The following is a 16,319-nucleotide window of genomic DNA, read 5'->3' as shown; positions in this document are numbered from 1 at the left end:
ATATGTACTAACTGGTATTGGTGTGTTCATGGTTTCGAAAATTATAGTCTGTTATATTAGGGTCTGATGAGGTGCATCAGATTTTGAGGTGGATGATGGCATCAGTGATGTCATTTGAGATGTCATCAGTGATGTCACTGACCATGCCATGAATGATGTAATGTGTGACATTATCAGCAGTGCATTGCGGGGGCGTGAGTTATAGTTAGCTCAACTAACTATAACAAGGGAATTTCTATGGTTTTCTATGAGTGAAATGTCCAACTAACTATAGCATCCCTGAAACCTATGTTTTTTTTCAGTGAATTTCAAAGGTTTTTTAAATGCTAATTTCTAACTATACCGTGCCTGAAACCTATGGCTTTTTCAGTGAATTTCAAAGGTTTTTTAAATGCTAATTTCTAATTAGAATGTTCATTAAACCTATCTTTTTTTCTGTGTTTTATAATTATCATCCTATTCTATACTTGGTGAAAACTGCAAATCTCACCACTCTTCCATCGATACCTTAGGCCAACAAAATTGCCACAAACGAGAGCCACAACTAACGCTAATGAAATGCAAAGTAGGCGTTCCCGTGCAAAAAAACACGAAAACACCACTTCCCCATATTTTCAACAACCAGCCAAATTTGCAATGTGATCCAAAAAGCAGGCGATAAGCTGAGTTAGCAGTAAAAAATTAACATCAACCCTTAACTGGAGTAAGGAGGTCGACTATCTACTCTGTGAATAGAACCTAACTCACAGCCACATCTAAAGACCAACACGTGATAGAGCTACTGATCATGCAGCTCCGACACCCAACAAGGCCACAACACCCAGCGCCACCACCACCAGAACCTCCCCCCGGACCACCCCCCCTACTACCACTGAGGCAGCGTAAAACAGGACAACAGACCTCCCCAAAATGCCATGCTACTCAGCCACACAATAGATGAATGTTGGGAGATGTGGCAACCAACTATATATGAAGGAGGCAAGTCACCCATCAATAATAAAGCACACAATGCCAAGTGTAATGCTGATGTGCTGCACAGACCTCACTATGCAAAGCACAAACCTCTCCATGTGGAGATATACTATTGATACTCATAGTGTAGTGCACAGTGGACGCAACCATGTTACATCAGGCGGTGGGGAAGATCTCAGTCATGTAGCTGTGTTGACCCCCCCCCGGAAGCGGAGTGGGCTGATCCAATCTACGCCACTCCAGCGTAGGAGCATGAATAAATAGGCCAGGCCCTAGGTGTGGTTCACTTGTGGGAAGACTAACGAGTCTGTCAGAGTGTCAGCCCTCACCCTGGCACGTGGCTGCCGCCATAACCGCGGGCCTCCTCAACACAGGCCCCCTGCGAACCCAGCGGCACAGCACCGCAGACTTATGTCTGTACCGACTACTGCCTTTGATCTACACTGTGGACAGCAGCGCTCACAACTCAGATGTAGTGGCGATTGCAGATGTCGCAGTTCAGTTCGCAAGACATGTTGCTCCCAGTGCGGCCCGCCCAGACCACGCATCATCGCAGGGTGCGCACACGCTGTGTGCTTCAGGTGCTACCAACTCACTGCACAATAAATCATCACCACGTGGCCTTATCAAGGCAGAATTCATTAGACAAAACACATTGCTCCCAGAGCAACCCACCGGGACCATTTATCATCACAGGGTGTGCAAACGCTGAGTACTCCAGATGCCACTAACTGTGCAGCTCAATCATCGCCACGTGGCTGTGCACCCATCCTGACTGCTGCCTCCGCCCTACACTGGGGTTACACGGTCCACAATTCAAGATTAGTAGCAATGCAAATTGTGTAAGAGACTATAATGGGTTAAGAAGACCAAATGCTCCCAATCTGTGTAGCTCAAGTCAACGTCACCTGCCTGTGGACCTTTACTGACCGCTGCCTCCGGCCTACACTGTGGAACACCGGCAACGCGTGGTGCCAACTAATCCTGTTCAACACAAGCCGATCTCACATGTGTAACTGTGTCCTGAGTCCTGAATGGCAGCGACCACAGCACCAGACTCCCTTCGATAAGTGAGGGGTATTTGCATATGGAAGGCCAGCGACACGTGGTGCCACTGAACCTGCACTATGCAGGCCAGAGGGTCCACCAACGTATGCACGTGGCTGTGGGCCCTTGCTCAGCGCTACCTCTGGCCTACACTGTGGAAGATCGGCAACAAATGGTGCCACTAACCGTCTTCAACGCAAGCCGATCCCACATGTGGAACTGTGTCCTGAGTCCTGAATGGCAGTGACCCCAACTCCGTGAGACAACCACAGCACCAGACTCCCTTCGATCAGTGAGGCATATTTCCATATGCAACGGCGGCGACACGTGGTGCCAATAACTCTGTTCAACACAACCCGATCCCACATGTGTGACTGTGTCCTGAGTCCTGAATGGCAGTCACACCAAGTCCGTGGCAGCGACCACAGCACCACACTCCCTTCGATCAGTGAGGCATATTCCGATATGCAAGGCCGGCAACACGTAGTCCCACTAACCCTCTTTAACACAAGCCGATCCCACATGTGCAACTGTGTCCTGAGTCGTGAATGGCAGTGACCCCAAGTCCGTGACAGTGACCACAGCAGCATACTCCCTGCGATCAGTTAGGCATATTTCCATATGCAAGGTCAGCGGCACGTGGTGCCACTTACCCTGTTCAACACAAGCCGATCCCACATGTGTAACTGTGTCCTGAGTCCTGAATGGCAGTCACCCCAAGTCCGTGGCAGCGACCACAGCACCACACTCCCTTTGACCAGTGAGGCATATTTTGATATGCAAGGCCAGTAACACATAGTCCCACTAACCCTCTTTAACACAAGCCAATCCCACATGTGTAACTGTGTCCTGAGTCCTGAATAGCAGTCACCCCAAGTCCATGGCAGCGACCACAGCATCACACTCCCTTCGATCAGAGAGGCATATTTCGACATGCAAGGCCGGCGACACATAGTCCCACTAACCCTCTTTAACACAAGCCGATCCCACATGTGTAATTGTGTCCTGAGTCCTGATTCGCACTGACCCCAAGTCCGTGGCACCGACCACAGCACCCCACTCCCTTCGATCAGTGAGGCATATTTCGTTATGCAAGGCCGGCGACACGTAGTCCCACTAACCCTCTTTAACACAAGCCGATTTCACATGTGTAACTGTGTCCTGAGTCCTGAATGGCAGTGACCCCAAGTCCGTGGCACTGACCACAGCACCACACTCCCTTCGATCAGTGAGGGGTATTCACATATACAACTACAGACTCCAGTAGGCAAGTAACTATCACAGTCCTACACCCTACATATTGTCCTTTTAGTATCCTCGCTTCAAGAACTTTTTTTTATATCATTTATAGCTTTACTACAATGACCAAATGAATCTTCAAATGCAAACTAACATGGAATAGCAGTCTACACTGCAGGCAGTACTGCTCGCAATTCCAATTTTAAATGCTAATTTCCAACAACAAGACTTTACTCAGAAAATACAACACTTCGTCAGCGTATTCTATACTTATTTCATCTTTTCATCATACGCCTACACTGCACTCAGTAGTGCTCACACTGAAAATTATTTCTTCATTCATTAACTACAGAGGCCACTAGGCAAGTAACTATTACAGGCCTCAAATTGTTTTAAGTTCGAACAGTGCCTTCCAAATGCAAGTAGCAGGTGTGGTTGAGTTTAGCAAATTTTATCCTATTATATGTACTCCATGTTAAAACTGCTTTTTCTTAACCAATCACAAAGATGCTTTTCCAGAAAATGAATGTACACCCTGCTTTAAAAAAAGAATGCTTTTCATCTCCCAATCACGTATCGTTTTGTATGGCAAAAAAAAGTAGTTCCCCATCTTTAAACATATCTCTTATTCTACCAAGGAACTGCATGAGCTACAGACATCTTTCCATACCTTCCAGCCACACCTTCAAAATGCTAGTGTGGATCGTAGGACATAGCTATTGTTAGAGTCGGGGATCTCTGGTTGGCGCAAGGTTGCCCTTGTGTCAAGCAGGAACCCTCTCCTCCACGTCAGGGCGCAGGATAACCCCTCGCGAATGACCCTTGCTCACCCTCTAGGTGCGTGGCGTGAGCAGCCAAGGCGATTCCTCAGGCGTTGTTGGTTAAGCACTTACAATCGTACACACAGTAAATACATCAATCCCCCCAGAAACGGACACCAGACTTGGATATATATCAAAATACGCTTCTTTATGTAAAAATAAGGTATGTATATCTCAGCAGACTTATCACAAGACCAATAACGTTTTCGCTAGGCCGCCAGGTTATACAGCAGGCAAATGTTCTGGGTTCGTAGTTTCAAATGGATACTTTGTAGTCTCTTTACTTGTAGTTCCAGTACTCACAGAGATCGGCTCCTGCGAACGGGGAAATAAGGCGTTGCGGGCCCCGAGCCCGATACTGGAACTTCTTTCGTGATGTGGAGAGTCGGCACAGGTCGGTGCGACTCTCAGCTTGGGAAGTGTTCTTGGGTCCTCAATCAGCAGGTGTGGGCACGTAGGCAGGCGCGGCCAGCGACCCTTTAGCACGGCGGTGCCGGAGGGTCTCCACAGCGGGGGCGGCGCGGCCAGAGATGTCCGGGATAGCGAAGCGGGGTCGCAGGGCACGGTCAGTGCAGCTGGATGACCCGGCGTAGATCACAGTCGTCGGACGGCTTCCGGCGGGAGGGGTGATAGCGCGGTCAGCGCGCTCCAGTAGCAGGCGGTGACAGGGATGCAGGCGGCCTGGCCCGGGGACAGAGAGCGGCTCGGGACGGAGCGGGGCTCTCACGGGTTTGAGGCAGGCGAGCTTCTGAGTGTCACGGCCCTAGGAGGGACGATGAGGGGCGCAGTCTCTTTCCAGCGGGATGCACACACGGCTCGAATTGGAGGACGAGCAAAAGCACAGAGAACCCACTGTTCCTGGGGTTCAGTTCAGGGGGCAAGCTCAGATCAAGCCCTTGGAGAATGTTCAAGCACAAAGTAGCAAAGTCTTCTCAGTAAGTCTCTTCCTCTCCTTTCTCAGCAAGGCAAGCAGCAGGCCAGCTCCTCCAGCGTCTTCTTCTCCTTCTAGTCGGGCAGAGGTTCTTTGGGGTAAACAGGATTCTGATCTCTTAGGAGCCAGGCTCCTACTTTTATACCATGATTCTTTTGTTCTTTAGCGCCAGGGGGCCTAGGCCTGGCTCAGTCCAGTTCTGGAGCACTTTGTTATGGTGACTCTGCTCTTTCCTTTCAGCAGCAGGGCAGAGACATCAGCCGCCCCACAGGGGGTGGCGCCGGCTTTGTGGTGGCAGAGTACAGGTCTATTCAAGAGTCAAGGTGTACTCCTCCCACCCATCCAGGTGTAATCTCTCTACCCACCACCTGGCAGCCAACCTGTCTCTGGGGATTCCCCAACCCTGCTCCTTACTGTTGCCAGGCAGAACACATACACACAGCAGAGGCGGACTGAGATGGTCAGGTCAGTAAATACTAACTTTCTAAAAGTAGTATTTACAAACCCAGGATACTAAAATAGACTTGACTACAAGAAGTATTTTATCATCCTGAGTTCAGGCATACTAAACTTGACACTTCTACCATGCTCTCTGAGTCCACTGGGGTCACAGCGTTGGCGTGATCCCAGCAGCCCATTCTGGCCTATGGAGAGCAGGTAGCCTTCAATAGTGAAAAACGACAAGGGCTGTAATTCACTACTAAGACATGCCACACACATCAGGGCATGTCCTACCTTATGCCTACAACGCACCCTGCCCTTGGGCCTACCAGAGGGGTGGCTAATATGTAGGTAAGGGAAGGTTTAGGGACTGGCAAGTGGGGGCACTTGCACAGTCAGCGCGACGGTCCCAGACCGCGCACAGGGTCTGCGGTGCCAGACCCTAGACACACTTTACAAGGCCGCTTCCGTGGGTGGCGCAACCAGCGCTGCAAGCCCACCAGCAGCATTGGCATTCACAAGCCCTGGCACCCCTGGTGCACTTTACTGGGGACTGACAGTGAATCCAATAAACCAATCATGGACATCAATTACAGGTACATTTTACTTCGGGAGCACTTGCACTGCGGCACGGATTAGCCGTGGCGCAGTGCCCTGAGCGGACAACACCAGCAAAACAGTCGAGGCACACCATCAAAAAGTGGAAGGGAAACTCACGCCAAGGTGCCAGGTCTAACACGTGTCCCCTCCAGCTGAAATGTGGGGAGAACTACCCTTGCCCAGGGGGTTCCTCGTCACTAAGGCGGAAATACCTGGACAGACCGTCAGCGTTGGCGTGATCTGTACCAGGACGGTGTTCCACCGTAAAGTCCATACCCTGTAGGGAGATGGACCACCTCAACAGCTTCGGGTTTTCACCCCTCATTTGCATCAACCATCTGAGGGGCCTGTGGTCCGTCTGAACCCGGAAGTGAGACCCAAACAAGTAGGGTCTTAGCTTCTTCAGCGCCCAGACCACAGCAAATGCTTCTCGCTCAATTGCACTCCACCTACTTTCCCGTGGAAGTAACCTCCTACTGATGAAGGCTACGGGTTGGTCCCAGCCCTCCTCAGTCATCTGTGAGAGAACAGCCCCTACACCATGCTCTGAAGCGTCTGTCTGGACTAGGAATTCCTTGGAGAAGTCGGGGGCCAAGAGCACGGGCGCCGTGCACATGGCAGTCTTCAGGGTGTCGAAAGCTTTCTGACAGGTGTCAGTCCAAATCACGTTCCTGGGCTGCTTCTTCGAAGTCAGCTCTGTCAAGGGGGCAACGATCGTTCCATAGCCCTTGACAAACCTCCTGTAGTACCCAGTGAGCCCCAGGAAGGCCCTCACTGCGGTCTGCGTCTTGGGGGGTTCCCAAGCCAGGATGGTTTCAATTTTGGGTTGCAAGGGTGCCACCTTGCCGCTCCCCACTTGGTGTCCCAAGTACACCACGGAACCCTGCCCGATCTGGCACTTGCTTGCCTTGATCGTGAGGCCTGCTCGGCGCAGCGCCATCAACACTTCCCAGAGGTGGCGCAGGTGTTCAGGCCAGGTGGCACTGAACACGGCGATGTCATCCAGGTAGGCGGCACTGAACGCATCCAGCCCAACCAGTACCTGGTTGACCAACCTCTGAAAGGTGGCAGGGGCATTCTTCATCCCAAATGGCATGACTCGGAACTGGAAGTGCCCATCTGGTGTAGAGAATGCTGACCTCTCTTTGGCCCCATCGGTCAAGGCGATCTGCCAGTACCCAGACGTTAAATCAAACGTACTGAGGAACCGGGCAGCCCCCAGCCGATCAATGAGCTCATCAGCTCTGGGGATGGGGTGCGCGTCAGTCTTCGTGACTGAATTGAGTCCTCTGTAGTCCACACAGAACCGGAGTTCAGGTGTGGCTCCCGGCGCAGCAGCCTTTGGGACCAAGACCACGGGGCTGGACCAAGGACTGCTGGAGGATTCAACCACCCCTAGCGCAAGCATCTTGGAGACCTCCTCCTTAATGCAAGCTCTGACCCTGTCAGTTACCCTGTAAGCCTTGTGCTTCACAGGTAAGCTGTCTCCTGTGTCCACATCATGGACGCACCAATCTGTGACACCAGGAACCAGGGAGAATCGGTCGGAAAATTGTCCCAGCAAGTGGCGGCAGTCTTCCTGTTGTTCGGGCGTCAGGGTGGGTGAGAGGTTAACTCCATCCACTGACCCATCTTTCTCAGAGGCCACTAAGAGGTCAGGAAGAGGCTCGGTCTCCTCTTCCATTCCATCATCAGTGGCCAGCAGCATGCCCACTTCGGTCCTCTCTAAGTGGGGCTTAAGGCGGTTAACATGTAGGACCCTCAAAGGGTTCCTGGGAGTCTGCATGTCCACCAAGTAGGTGATAGGACTTTTGCGCTCCACAACCTCAAATGGACCTGTCCACTTATCCTGAAGTGCACACGGCTCCACTGGGGCCAAGACCCACACCTTTTGTCCAGGTTGAAGCTCTACCAGAGTGGCATTCCGGTCGTACCACCGCTTCATCTCCTCCTGGCTGGCTTCCAGATTTGCCTCAGCAAGTTGCCTGAAACGCCGAGTCTGGTTTCGGAAGGCCAGCATGTAACTATATACATTCTGGGGAGGTTTCCTGGGAGATTGCTCCCAGCCTTCCTTCACCAAACTCAGAGGTCCTCTTACCGGGTGACCATACAGAAGCTCAAAGGGGCTGAACCCTAGAGACTTCTGTGGCACCTCTCGGTAAGCGAAGAGCAGGCATGGCAAGAGGACGTCCCACTTACGCCTCATTGGACCGTCCAGGCCCATGATCATGCCTTTGAGGGTTCGGTTGAATCTCTCAACCAACCCATTTCCTTGGGGGTGGTAAGGAGTGGTGAACTTGTAAGTTACCCCACACTCCTTCCACAGGGATTTCATATATGTGGATATGAAATTGGTCCCCCTGTCGCTCACCACCTCTAGAGGGAATCCCACTCGGGAGAAAATTCCCATCAGTGCCCGTCCCACCACGGGGGCCGTCACTGTCCTCAGAGGGATGGCTTCAGGGTACCGGGTGGCATGGTCCACCAAGACCAGGATGAACCTGTTGCCCAGGGCTGTCTTGGGGTCCAGAGGCCCCACAATGTCAATACCCACTCGTTGGAATGGCGTACCGACCACAGGGAAAGGTTGCAGAGGAGCCTTATGCTTCCCTCCGCTCTTACCACTTGCCTGGCAAGTCTGACAAGTTCTGCAGTAGGAATCTGAATTCTTGTGCATTTGGGGCCAGTAAAAGTGGGTGACAAGCCTGTCATAGGTCTTGTCCATCCCCAAATGTCCTGCTAACGGCACATCATGAGCCAGCCCCAGTAGGAAGGTTCTGAACTTCTGGGGTACCACCAGCACACGGGCTGACCCAGGTTCAGCAGCCTTAGGCTCGGAATACAGGAGGTCACTCTCCCAGTACACGTAGTGTGTTTTGGCCTGAACACCATTGGCCTGGTCTGCAGCCTGTTGCCGCATACCCACGAGAGAAGGGCATGCTTTCTGCTCCCTGCAGAATTCCTCCCTGGAGGGACCTCCTTCTTGCTGCCAATGGGTCAGCTCAGGCAGATCTCCCAGTTCGGCAATCTGTTCCCCGGTAGGCTCCAGAGCATCCCCCTCAGGGTCTACTTCCTCCTGGGCCGTGGGAACTTCGGGGGCCGGTTTCCCGCGCCTCCTGCGCCTTCTCCCTAAGGCCGGTTCCTGGACCTCTCCCTCAGGCTCCAGGACCCTCTCAACACCCTTACTGGCTGCCATGGACCGGGTGGTCACGCACGCCCAGTCGGGTAGACCCACCATCCTCAGATGCGTGGTCTTCTCCACCTTTTCCCAAGGGGAGCTCTCCAGGTCGTTCCCTAGCAGACAATCTACAGGCATGTCAGTTCTCACAGCGACTTGTAGAGTACCAGAGACCTCCCCCCACTCAAAGGGAACTTGAGCCATTGGACAACGACTCTCTACGTTGTCAGCATTGACAACCCTACAGTAGGCATTGGGTACAATTTGCTCTTGAGACACCAGGTGTTGCCTCACCGAGGTCACGCTGGCTCCTGTATCTCTAAGAGCCTCAACCTTCTTTCCATTGATGGTCACCACTTGCCCATATTTCTTAGTGTTAGAGGGCAGGTAGGTTACAGGGACCATCTCACTGTCTCCTAGCGAGACTAGGGTCATCTGCCCGGGACCCCCACCCTCCTGGACTGCTACCTCCTCCCCAAAGTTAACACTAGCTACTTGCCGGGGTGGAGCACCAGTGGGTGCGGTCTTACCAAACAGGCGACACTTAGGATCAGAGGCAATGTGACCCGGGTCACCACACTTATAACAATTGAAGGGCCCCTTTGGAACAGGTCTACCTGTCGGGGCCCCGTTCTGCTGCGGGGGTGGGGGAGGCTGAGAACCCTTCTGCTGGTTCCCTTGGGAATTACTTTGGGGGCCTTTTTGGAACCCCTTCTGTTTACCCTTGTCCCCCCCACTCTTCTGCTGGGGACCCTGCCCACCTTTGGCGGAGTCTCCCACTTGACCCTTGTGGACCCTGGTGCTGAGCCAGCGGTCCGCCTCCTCAGCAAGCTTCCTCGGGTTGGACAGCTTGCTATCTATCAGGTGCTGGCGTAGCTCAGGAAAACATTGACTGGACAAGTGCTCCCATGCAATTAAATCAAGTAGCCCTTGATAATCATTCACTTTGCTACCCTTCACCCAACCATCCAGCGCTCTGCAGAAAAAGGTCACATACTCCACATACGTACTCTCAGGGATCTTCTTGGTCTCCCTGAACCTCTGTCTATATAGCTCAGGAGTTAACCCATACCTGGTCATTAAAGCTTCCTTCATATGGGGGTATGAGGTCTGGACTTCTAAGGGCAAATCTAACAGTGTGTCCCGCCCTTCCGCAAGGAACCTTCCCCACAACCCCGCTCCCCAGTCTTTCTCAGGGACCCGGTGTGAGGACATGGCCACCTCGTAGGCTCTAAACCACTGCCCTATGTCATCCTTTCTAAAATACTCCTTTACTACATCTTTGGGGATGTACACCTTGGACTCTACCTGCGCTGGTGGAGTGCTGCCACCAGAAGGAGCGGTGTCCAAACTTTTCGCCTTCAGCTCCAACTCCTTCAATCTGATATCATGATCCATTTGGCGTTGTTGTGCCTCCAGGGCCAACTTCTGCTTTTCCATTTCCATCTGTCCTGCCAACTTTGCCATCTCCATTGCATGCGCCCTGTCTGCTGCCCTGTCTGCCAGCTCCTCTGGCGACCGGACTCTGCTGGGCTCCTCAAGGTTGTCGGGTGGAACGATGTCCCCCGCATTCCGTAGGTCTCGTGACTCCTTCCAGGCTCTCAACGCCTTGGTGTACTGGGGCTTCCTCTTGCACCCAGCATGGGGGACTCTGAATTGTACACTGTAGCCTTTCAATTGCTCCATCGTGTAGCCTTCCAGTCTCTCCCAATCCACCTCATCTATTCCAGAAATCACAGAGAGCGCTCTTCCAGCAGAGAGTGAGCCAGGCATGGTTGCAGTAATGGCAGATGTCTCGACAAAGTTCAACAAATGAAAACCTGTGGCTGCGTTACTTGGTCTGCTCTCACTATCTGGTGATTAATAACTCACTGTATGCAAATTACAAGTGCAAATCCGAAATCCCAACCGCTGCCACCAATGTTAGAGTCGGGGATCTCTGGTTGGCGCAAGGTTGCCCTTGTGTCAAGCAGGAACCCTCTCCTCCACGTCAGGGCGCAGGATAACCCCTCGCGAATGACCCTTGCTCACCCTCTAGGTGCGTGGCGTGAGCAGCCAAGGCGATTCCTCAGGCGTTGTTGGTTAAGCACTTACAATCGTACACACAGTAAATACATCAATCCCCCCAGAAACGGACACCAGACTTGGATATATATCAAAATACGCTTCTTTATGTAAAAATAAGGTATGTATATCTCAGCAGACTTATCACAAGACCAATAACGTTTTCGCTAGGCCGCCAGGTTATACAGCAGGCAAATGTTCTGGGTTCGTAGTTTCAAATGGATACTTTGTAGTCTCTTTACTTGTAGTTCCAGTACTCACAGAGATCGGCTCCTGCGAACGGGGAAATAAGGCGTTGCGGGCCCCGAGCCCGATACTGGAACTTCTTTCGTGATGTGGAGAGTCGGCACAGGTCGGTGCGACTCTCAGCTTGGGAAGTGTTCTTGGGTCCTCAATCAGCAGGTGTGGGCACGTAGGCAGGCGCGGCCAGCGACCCTTTAGCACGGCGGTGCCGGAGGGTCTCCACAGCGGGGGCGGCGCGGCCAGAGATGTCCGGGATAGCGAAGCGGGGTCGCAGGGCACGGTCAGTGCAGCTGGATGACCCGGCGTAGATCACAGTCGTCGGACGGCTTCCGGCGGGAGGGGTGATAGCGCGGTCAGCGCGCTCCAGTAGCAGGCGGTGACAGGGATGCAGGCGGCCTGGCCCGGGGACAGAGAGCGGCTCGGGACGGAGCGGGGCTCTCACGGGTTTGAGGCAGGCGAGCTTCTGAGTGTCACGGCCCTAGGAGGGACGATGAGGGGCGCAGTCTCTTTCCAGCGGGATGCACACACGGCTCGAATTGGAGGACGAGCAAAAGCACAGAGAACCCACTGTTCCTGGGGTTCAGTTCAGGGGGCAAGCTCAGATCAAGCCCTTGGAGAATGTTCAAGCACAAAGTAGCAAAGTCTTCTCAGTAAGTCTCTTCCTCTCCTTTCTCAGCAAGGCAAGCAGCAGGCCAGCTCCTCCAGCGTCTTCTTCTCCTTCTAGTCGGGCAGAGGTTCTTTGGGGTAAACAGGATTCTGATCTCTTAGGAGCCAGGCTCCTACTTTTATACCATGATTCTTTTGTTCTTTAGCGCCAGGGGGCCTAGGCCTGGCTCAGTCCAGTTCTGGAGCACTTTGTTATGGTGACTCTGCTCTTTCCTTTCAGCAGCAGGGCAGAGACATCAGCCGCCCCACAGGGGGTGGCGCCGGCTTTGTGGTGGCAGAGTACAGGTCTATTCAAGAGTCAAGGTGTACTCCTCCCACCCATCCAGGTGTAATCTCTCTACCCACCACCTGGCAGCCAACCTGTCTCTGGGGATTCCCCAACCCTGCTCCTTACTGTTGCCAGGCAGAACACATACACACAGCAGAGGCGGACTGAGATGGTCAGGTCAGTAAATACTAACTTTCTAAAAGTAGTATTTACAAACCCAGGATACTAAAATAGACTTGACTACAAGAAGTATTTTATCATCCTGAGTTCAGGCATACTAAACTTGACACTTCTACCATGCTCTCTGAGTCCACTGGGGTCACAGCGTTGGCGTGATCCCAGCAGCCCATTCTGGCCTATGGAGAGCAGGTAGCCTTCAATAGTGAAAAACGACAAGGGCTGTAATTCACTACTAAGACATGCCACACACATCAGGGCATGTCCTACCTTATGCCTACAACGCACCCTGCCCTTGGGCCTACCAGAGGGGTGGCTAATATGTAGGTAAGGGAAGGTTTAGGGACTGGCAAGTGGGGGCACTTGCACAGTCAGCGCGACGGTCCCAGACCGCGCACAGGGTCTGCGGTGCCAGACCCTAGACACACTTTACAAGGCCGCTTCCGTGGGTGGCGCAACCAGCGCTGCAAGCCCACCAGCAGCATTGGCATTCACAAGCCCTGGCACCCCTGGTGCACTTTACTGGGGACTGACAGTGAATCCAATAAACCAATCATGGACATCAATTACAGGTACATTTTACTTCGGGAGCACTTGCACTGCGGCACGGATTAGCCGTGGCGCAGTGCCCTGAGCGGACAACACCAGCAAAACAGTCGAGGCACACCATCAAAAAGTGGAAGGGAAACTCACGCCAAGGTGCCAGGTCTAACAGCTATATTTTCTGGTGCAAGAGGTATGCAGAACACAGATGTATTGACTTAGACCTAGGTTTACAAAATGTGGACATTAAATAGTTTGCACAGAGAGGATTGAAGTGGCACCAATTGCTACCTTTGGTTAAAACCTCTTTGCATCTTCCACACCCTGACCTCATGATTGTGCATTGTGGTGGAAATGACCTAGGCACATTGACTGGGGTAGGTTTGGAAATGCTTATGAAGGACACCTTTGGACACCTCAGCTCAGCACCATGTGACTCTGGGCAATAGCTCACTTAATAGCTCACATAATTTCCACACCGGACTCGAGGGCCTTCAGACCCATAGGCGTGAGTAGTTTGTGCTTTACAAATACCGTTTTGATTTGATACGCTCAAATGTACCTTCGTACTCCCTGTATAACACCCCCTAAGCACCATACACAAGTTACAATGTTCGAAACAAAAGTTCCTCCGAGTAGGTATAACTACATGCTGACACTACTTGACAGATGTGGTACAGCGGCCAGAGCACATGACTTCACAGCATATGACACACAGTTTGGACTCACGCTGTAATCCCGAGTCCGGCAGGACCTCAGCTTAGCACCTTGAGACTCTAGACAATACCTCACATATTTTCCGTACCCCAGGACTTTCAGACCAGTAGGAGTCAATAGTTCGTCCTAGTAGGTATAAATACATGCTGACACTACTTCCACAGGTGTGCTGCAGCGGCCAGGGCACATGACTTCACACCATAAGACACACAGTTTAGGCTCACGCTTTCATCCCTGACTCCCGCAGCAGCTCACCTTAGCAGTATCAGACTCTACGTAATACCTCACTTAATTTCCATACCCAGCACTTTCAGACCGGTAGGTATGAGTAGTTCGCTTCGCACACCCTCTATAGCACACCCTAAACACCCCACAGAGGTTACAGTGCTCCTACCATCCTCTTTCCTACTTTTTTCACCCTTTTTTCCCCTTACTCGCTTCAACAGAATCACAGAATGGCAGCCAACACTTCCTAGTTGCAACCGCTCACAGCGCTCCAAACCAATAAGCAGCAAGCTCGTGCTCGTAACGCCTCAGACAATCAGATGGCAGAATTCCCAAATATAGATATCTGTAAATTTCGATATTTCTCAAAAACTACTGAACAGATTTACACCAAATAAACAAAAGTGTGCTTTCTAGACCAAGACCCTTCTCCCTGCCAAATTTGGGGTAATTCCGTTCACCCGTTCGACCTGTAGCCTTGTCTAAAGTTTACTATGGAAATTAACATGGAGAAAACATGTTTTGGGACCCCCCTTTTTTCTCGGCTCTCCCTTGACGAATCACCCCCAAACATTTAACATAGGAGCTGATATGAACAAAGAATTAGTTTGGAAAATTTCATGAAGATTCTTCAAACGATGCCAAAATTATAAGCAAAACAAAAAAAGCTCTTCCTATGGAAACTTGGTTCTAACTATATCTATGTTTAATACATATTTAGTGTATAGCAATAATTAAAAAAAAACATTTTAAATTGATTTTAATATCAAAACTAATCTATGTATATGTATTAGTTATGTATATTGTGTATTTTAAATTTTAAATTATTTAAAATAATCTATTTTAAAGAATTATCATCGTTTTGTATTTGCTATAGTGTGTGTGTGTGTGTATATATATATGTAAATATTTCACTAACATTACTGATTACAGCAATTTATTTTTAATTATAATATTATTTTATTCATAAAATTTTAAATGAATTATGTGCAATGCTATACATAATAAGATTTCGATTTACTTACCTTCTTTTATGATATTCTGTTCCACAATACTTTTGACACAACATTTTGGTAGTTTTCATTCTAAGTATTTTAACTCGATATTTTCATAGAAAATATTTTTCTCACAATATTCTTGTGTCACCATATTGTTGTTCCCAATATTCAACCCTCCCCATCTTTGTCATTCTCATTGTATGAGAATGTACTAATCTGCAGAAAAAAATGCAATGCTAGTGTGCATTCCATTTGATCATTTCTTTTTGCCATATATGTTGTTAGTAAACGCATGCTTACACCAGAAGATGATAAGCCATTTTTGCAAGGGCAGCATCACTCACTCACTCATGTCCTATCAACCAGTCAATCACTGGTAATTATTGGGGCTACATCCCAGTCCATCTTTATTTTGGAAACCATGCCAACGCACTTTGGACGAGCCATATGCAGATTAGTTTTGCTCCATTGTGAACAGTCCAGACCGAACTGCCAGGCCAGGTCCTCCCTGAACCAGAACACAAGCATCCCAAGATCGATTTTGTTCTTATTAGGGCTCATCAGTTGTGTATAGCTTGTTTCCAGTAGTGCAATGTGCACGAGACCCACATCCTGGCATAGATGTCCCACTTACGTGTCACACTGAAGTATCTCTAGTATTTTTGTATAGTATGAAAGTTGACAGTGAATCATTTTCAGTATTATTTTCCTTCTCTGTCTTGCTTCACCAAAATGTCATGCCTCTATCCTCTCTCTGACAATTAATCATAGGCTTCATTTCGAGCTACATTGTTTTCTGTTATACATTTTGGTTCACAACATGGAGAATCGAATGTAAATCTTTTTTAGTTAATTGTGTCCCATGTCTGTCTACTCTAAAGTCAAGAAAAGCCACATGTGGAATTCCAATATCCATATTTGATCGTATAATAAAAACCTTTCAAATATTGACCAAATTCCAACAGTCCATCCAGGGTTCCACTCCATACTCCAAAGGCATTGTCAATCTACCAAATTCCTTCAATGTATCTATTTTTCCACTCCACACTCTGTCGCTAAAGATCTCCACTGCACTTTTATTTTGTCTTGTCTTGTGAAATGTGATCATGCAAAATATACACCTGTTCTATCTGATGCACAAACACATTTGAATAGTATGTTGTCATGTTGCTTCCCAAGATTTATTTAC

This window comes from Triturus cristatus, chromosome 5_2 (assembly GCF_964204655.1).
Source record: "Triturus cristatus chromosome 5_2, aTriCri1.1, whole genome shotgun sequence".
NCBI lineage: Eukaryota > Metazoa > Chordata > Amphibia > Caudata > Salamandridae > Triturus > Triturus cristatus.
The sequence above is the reverse complement of the archived record's forward strand: the minus strand, read 5'-3'. Positions refer to the sequence as shown.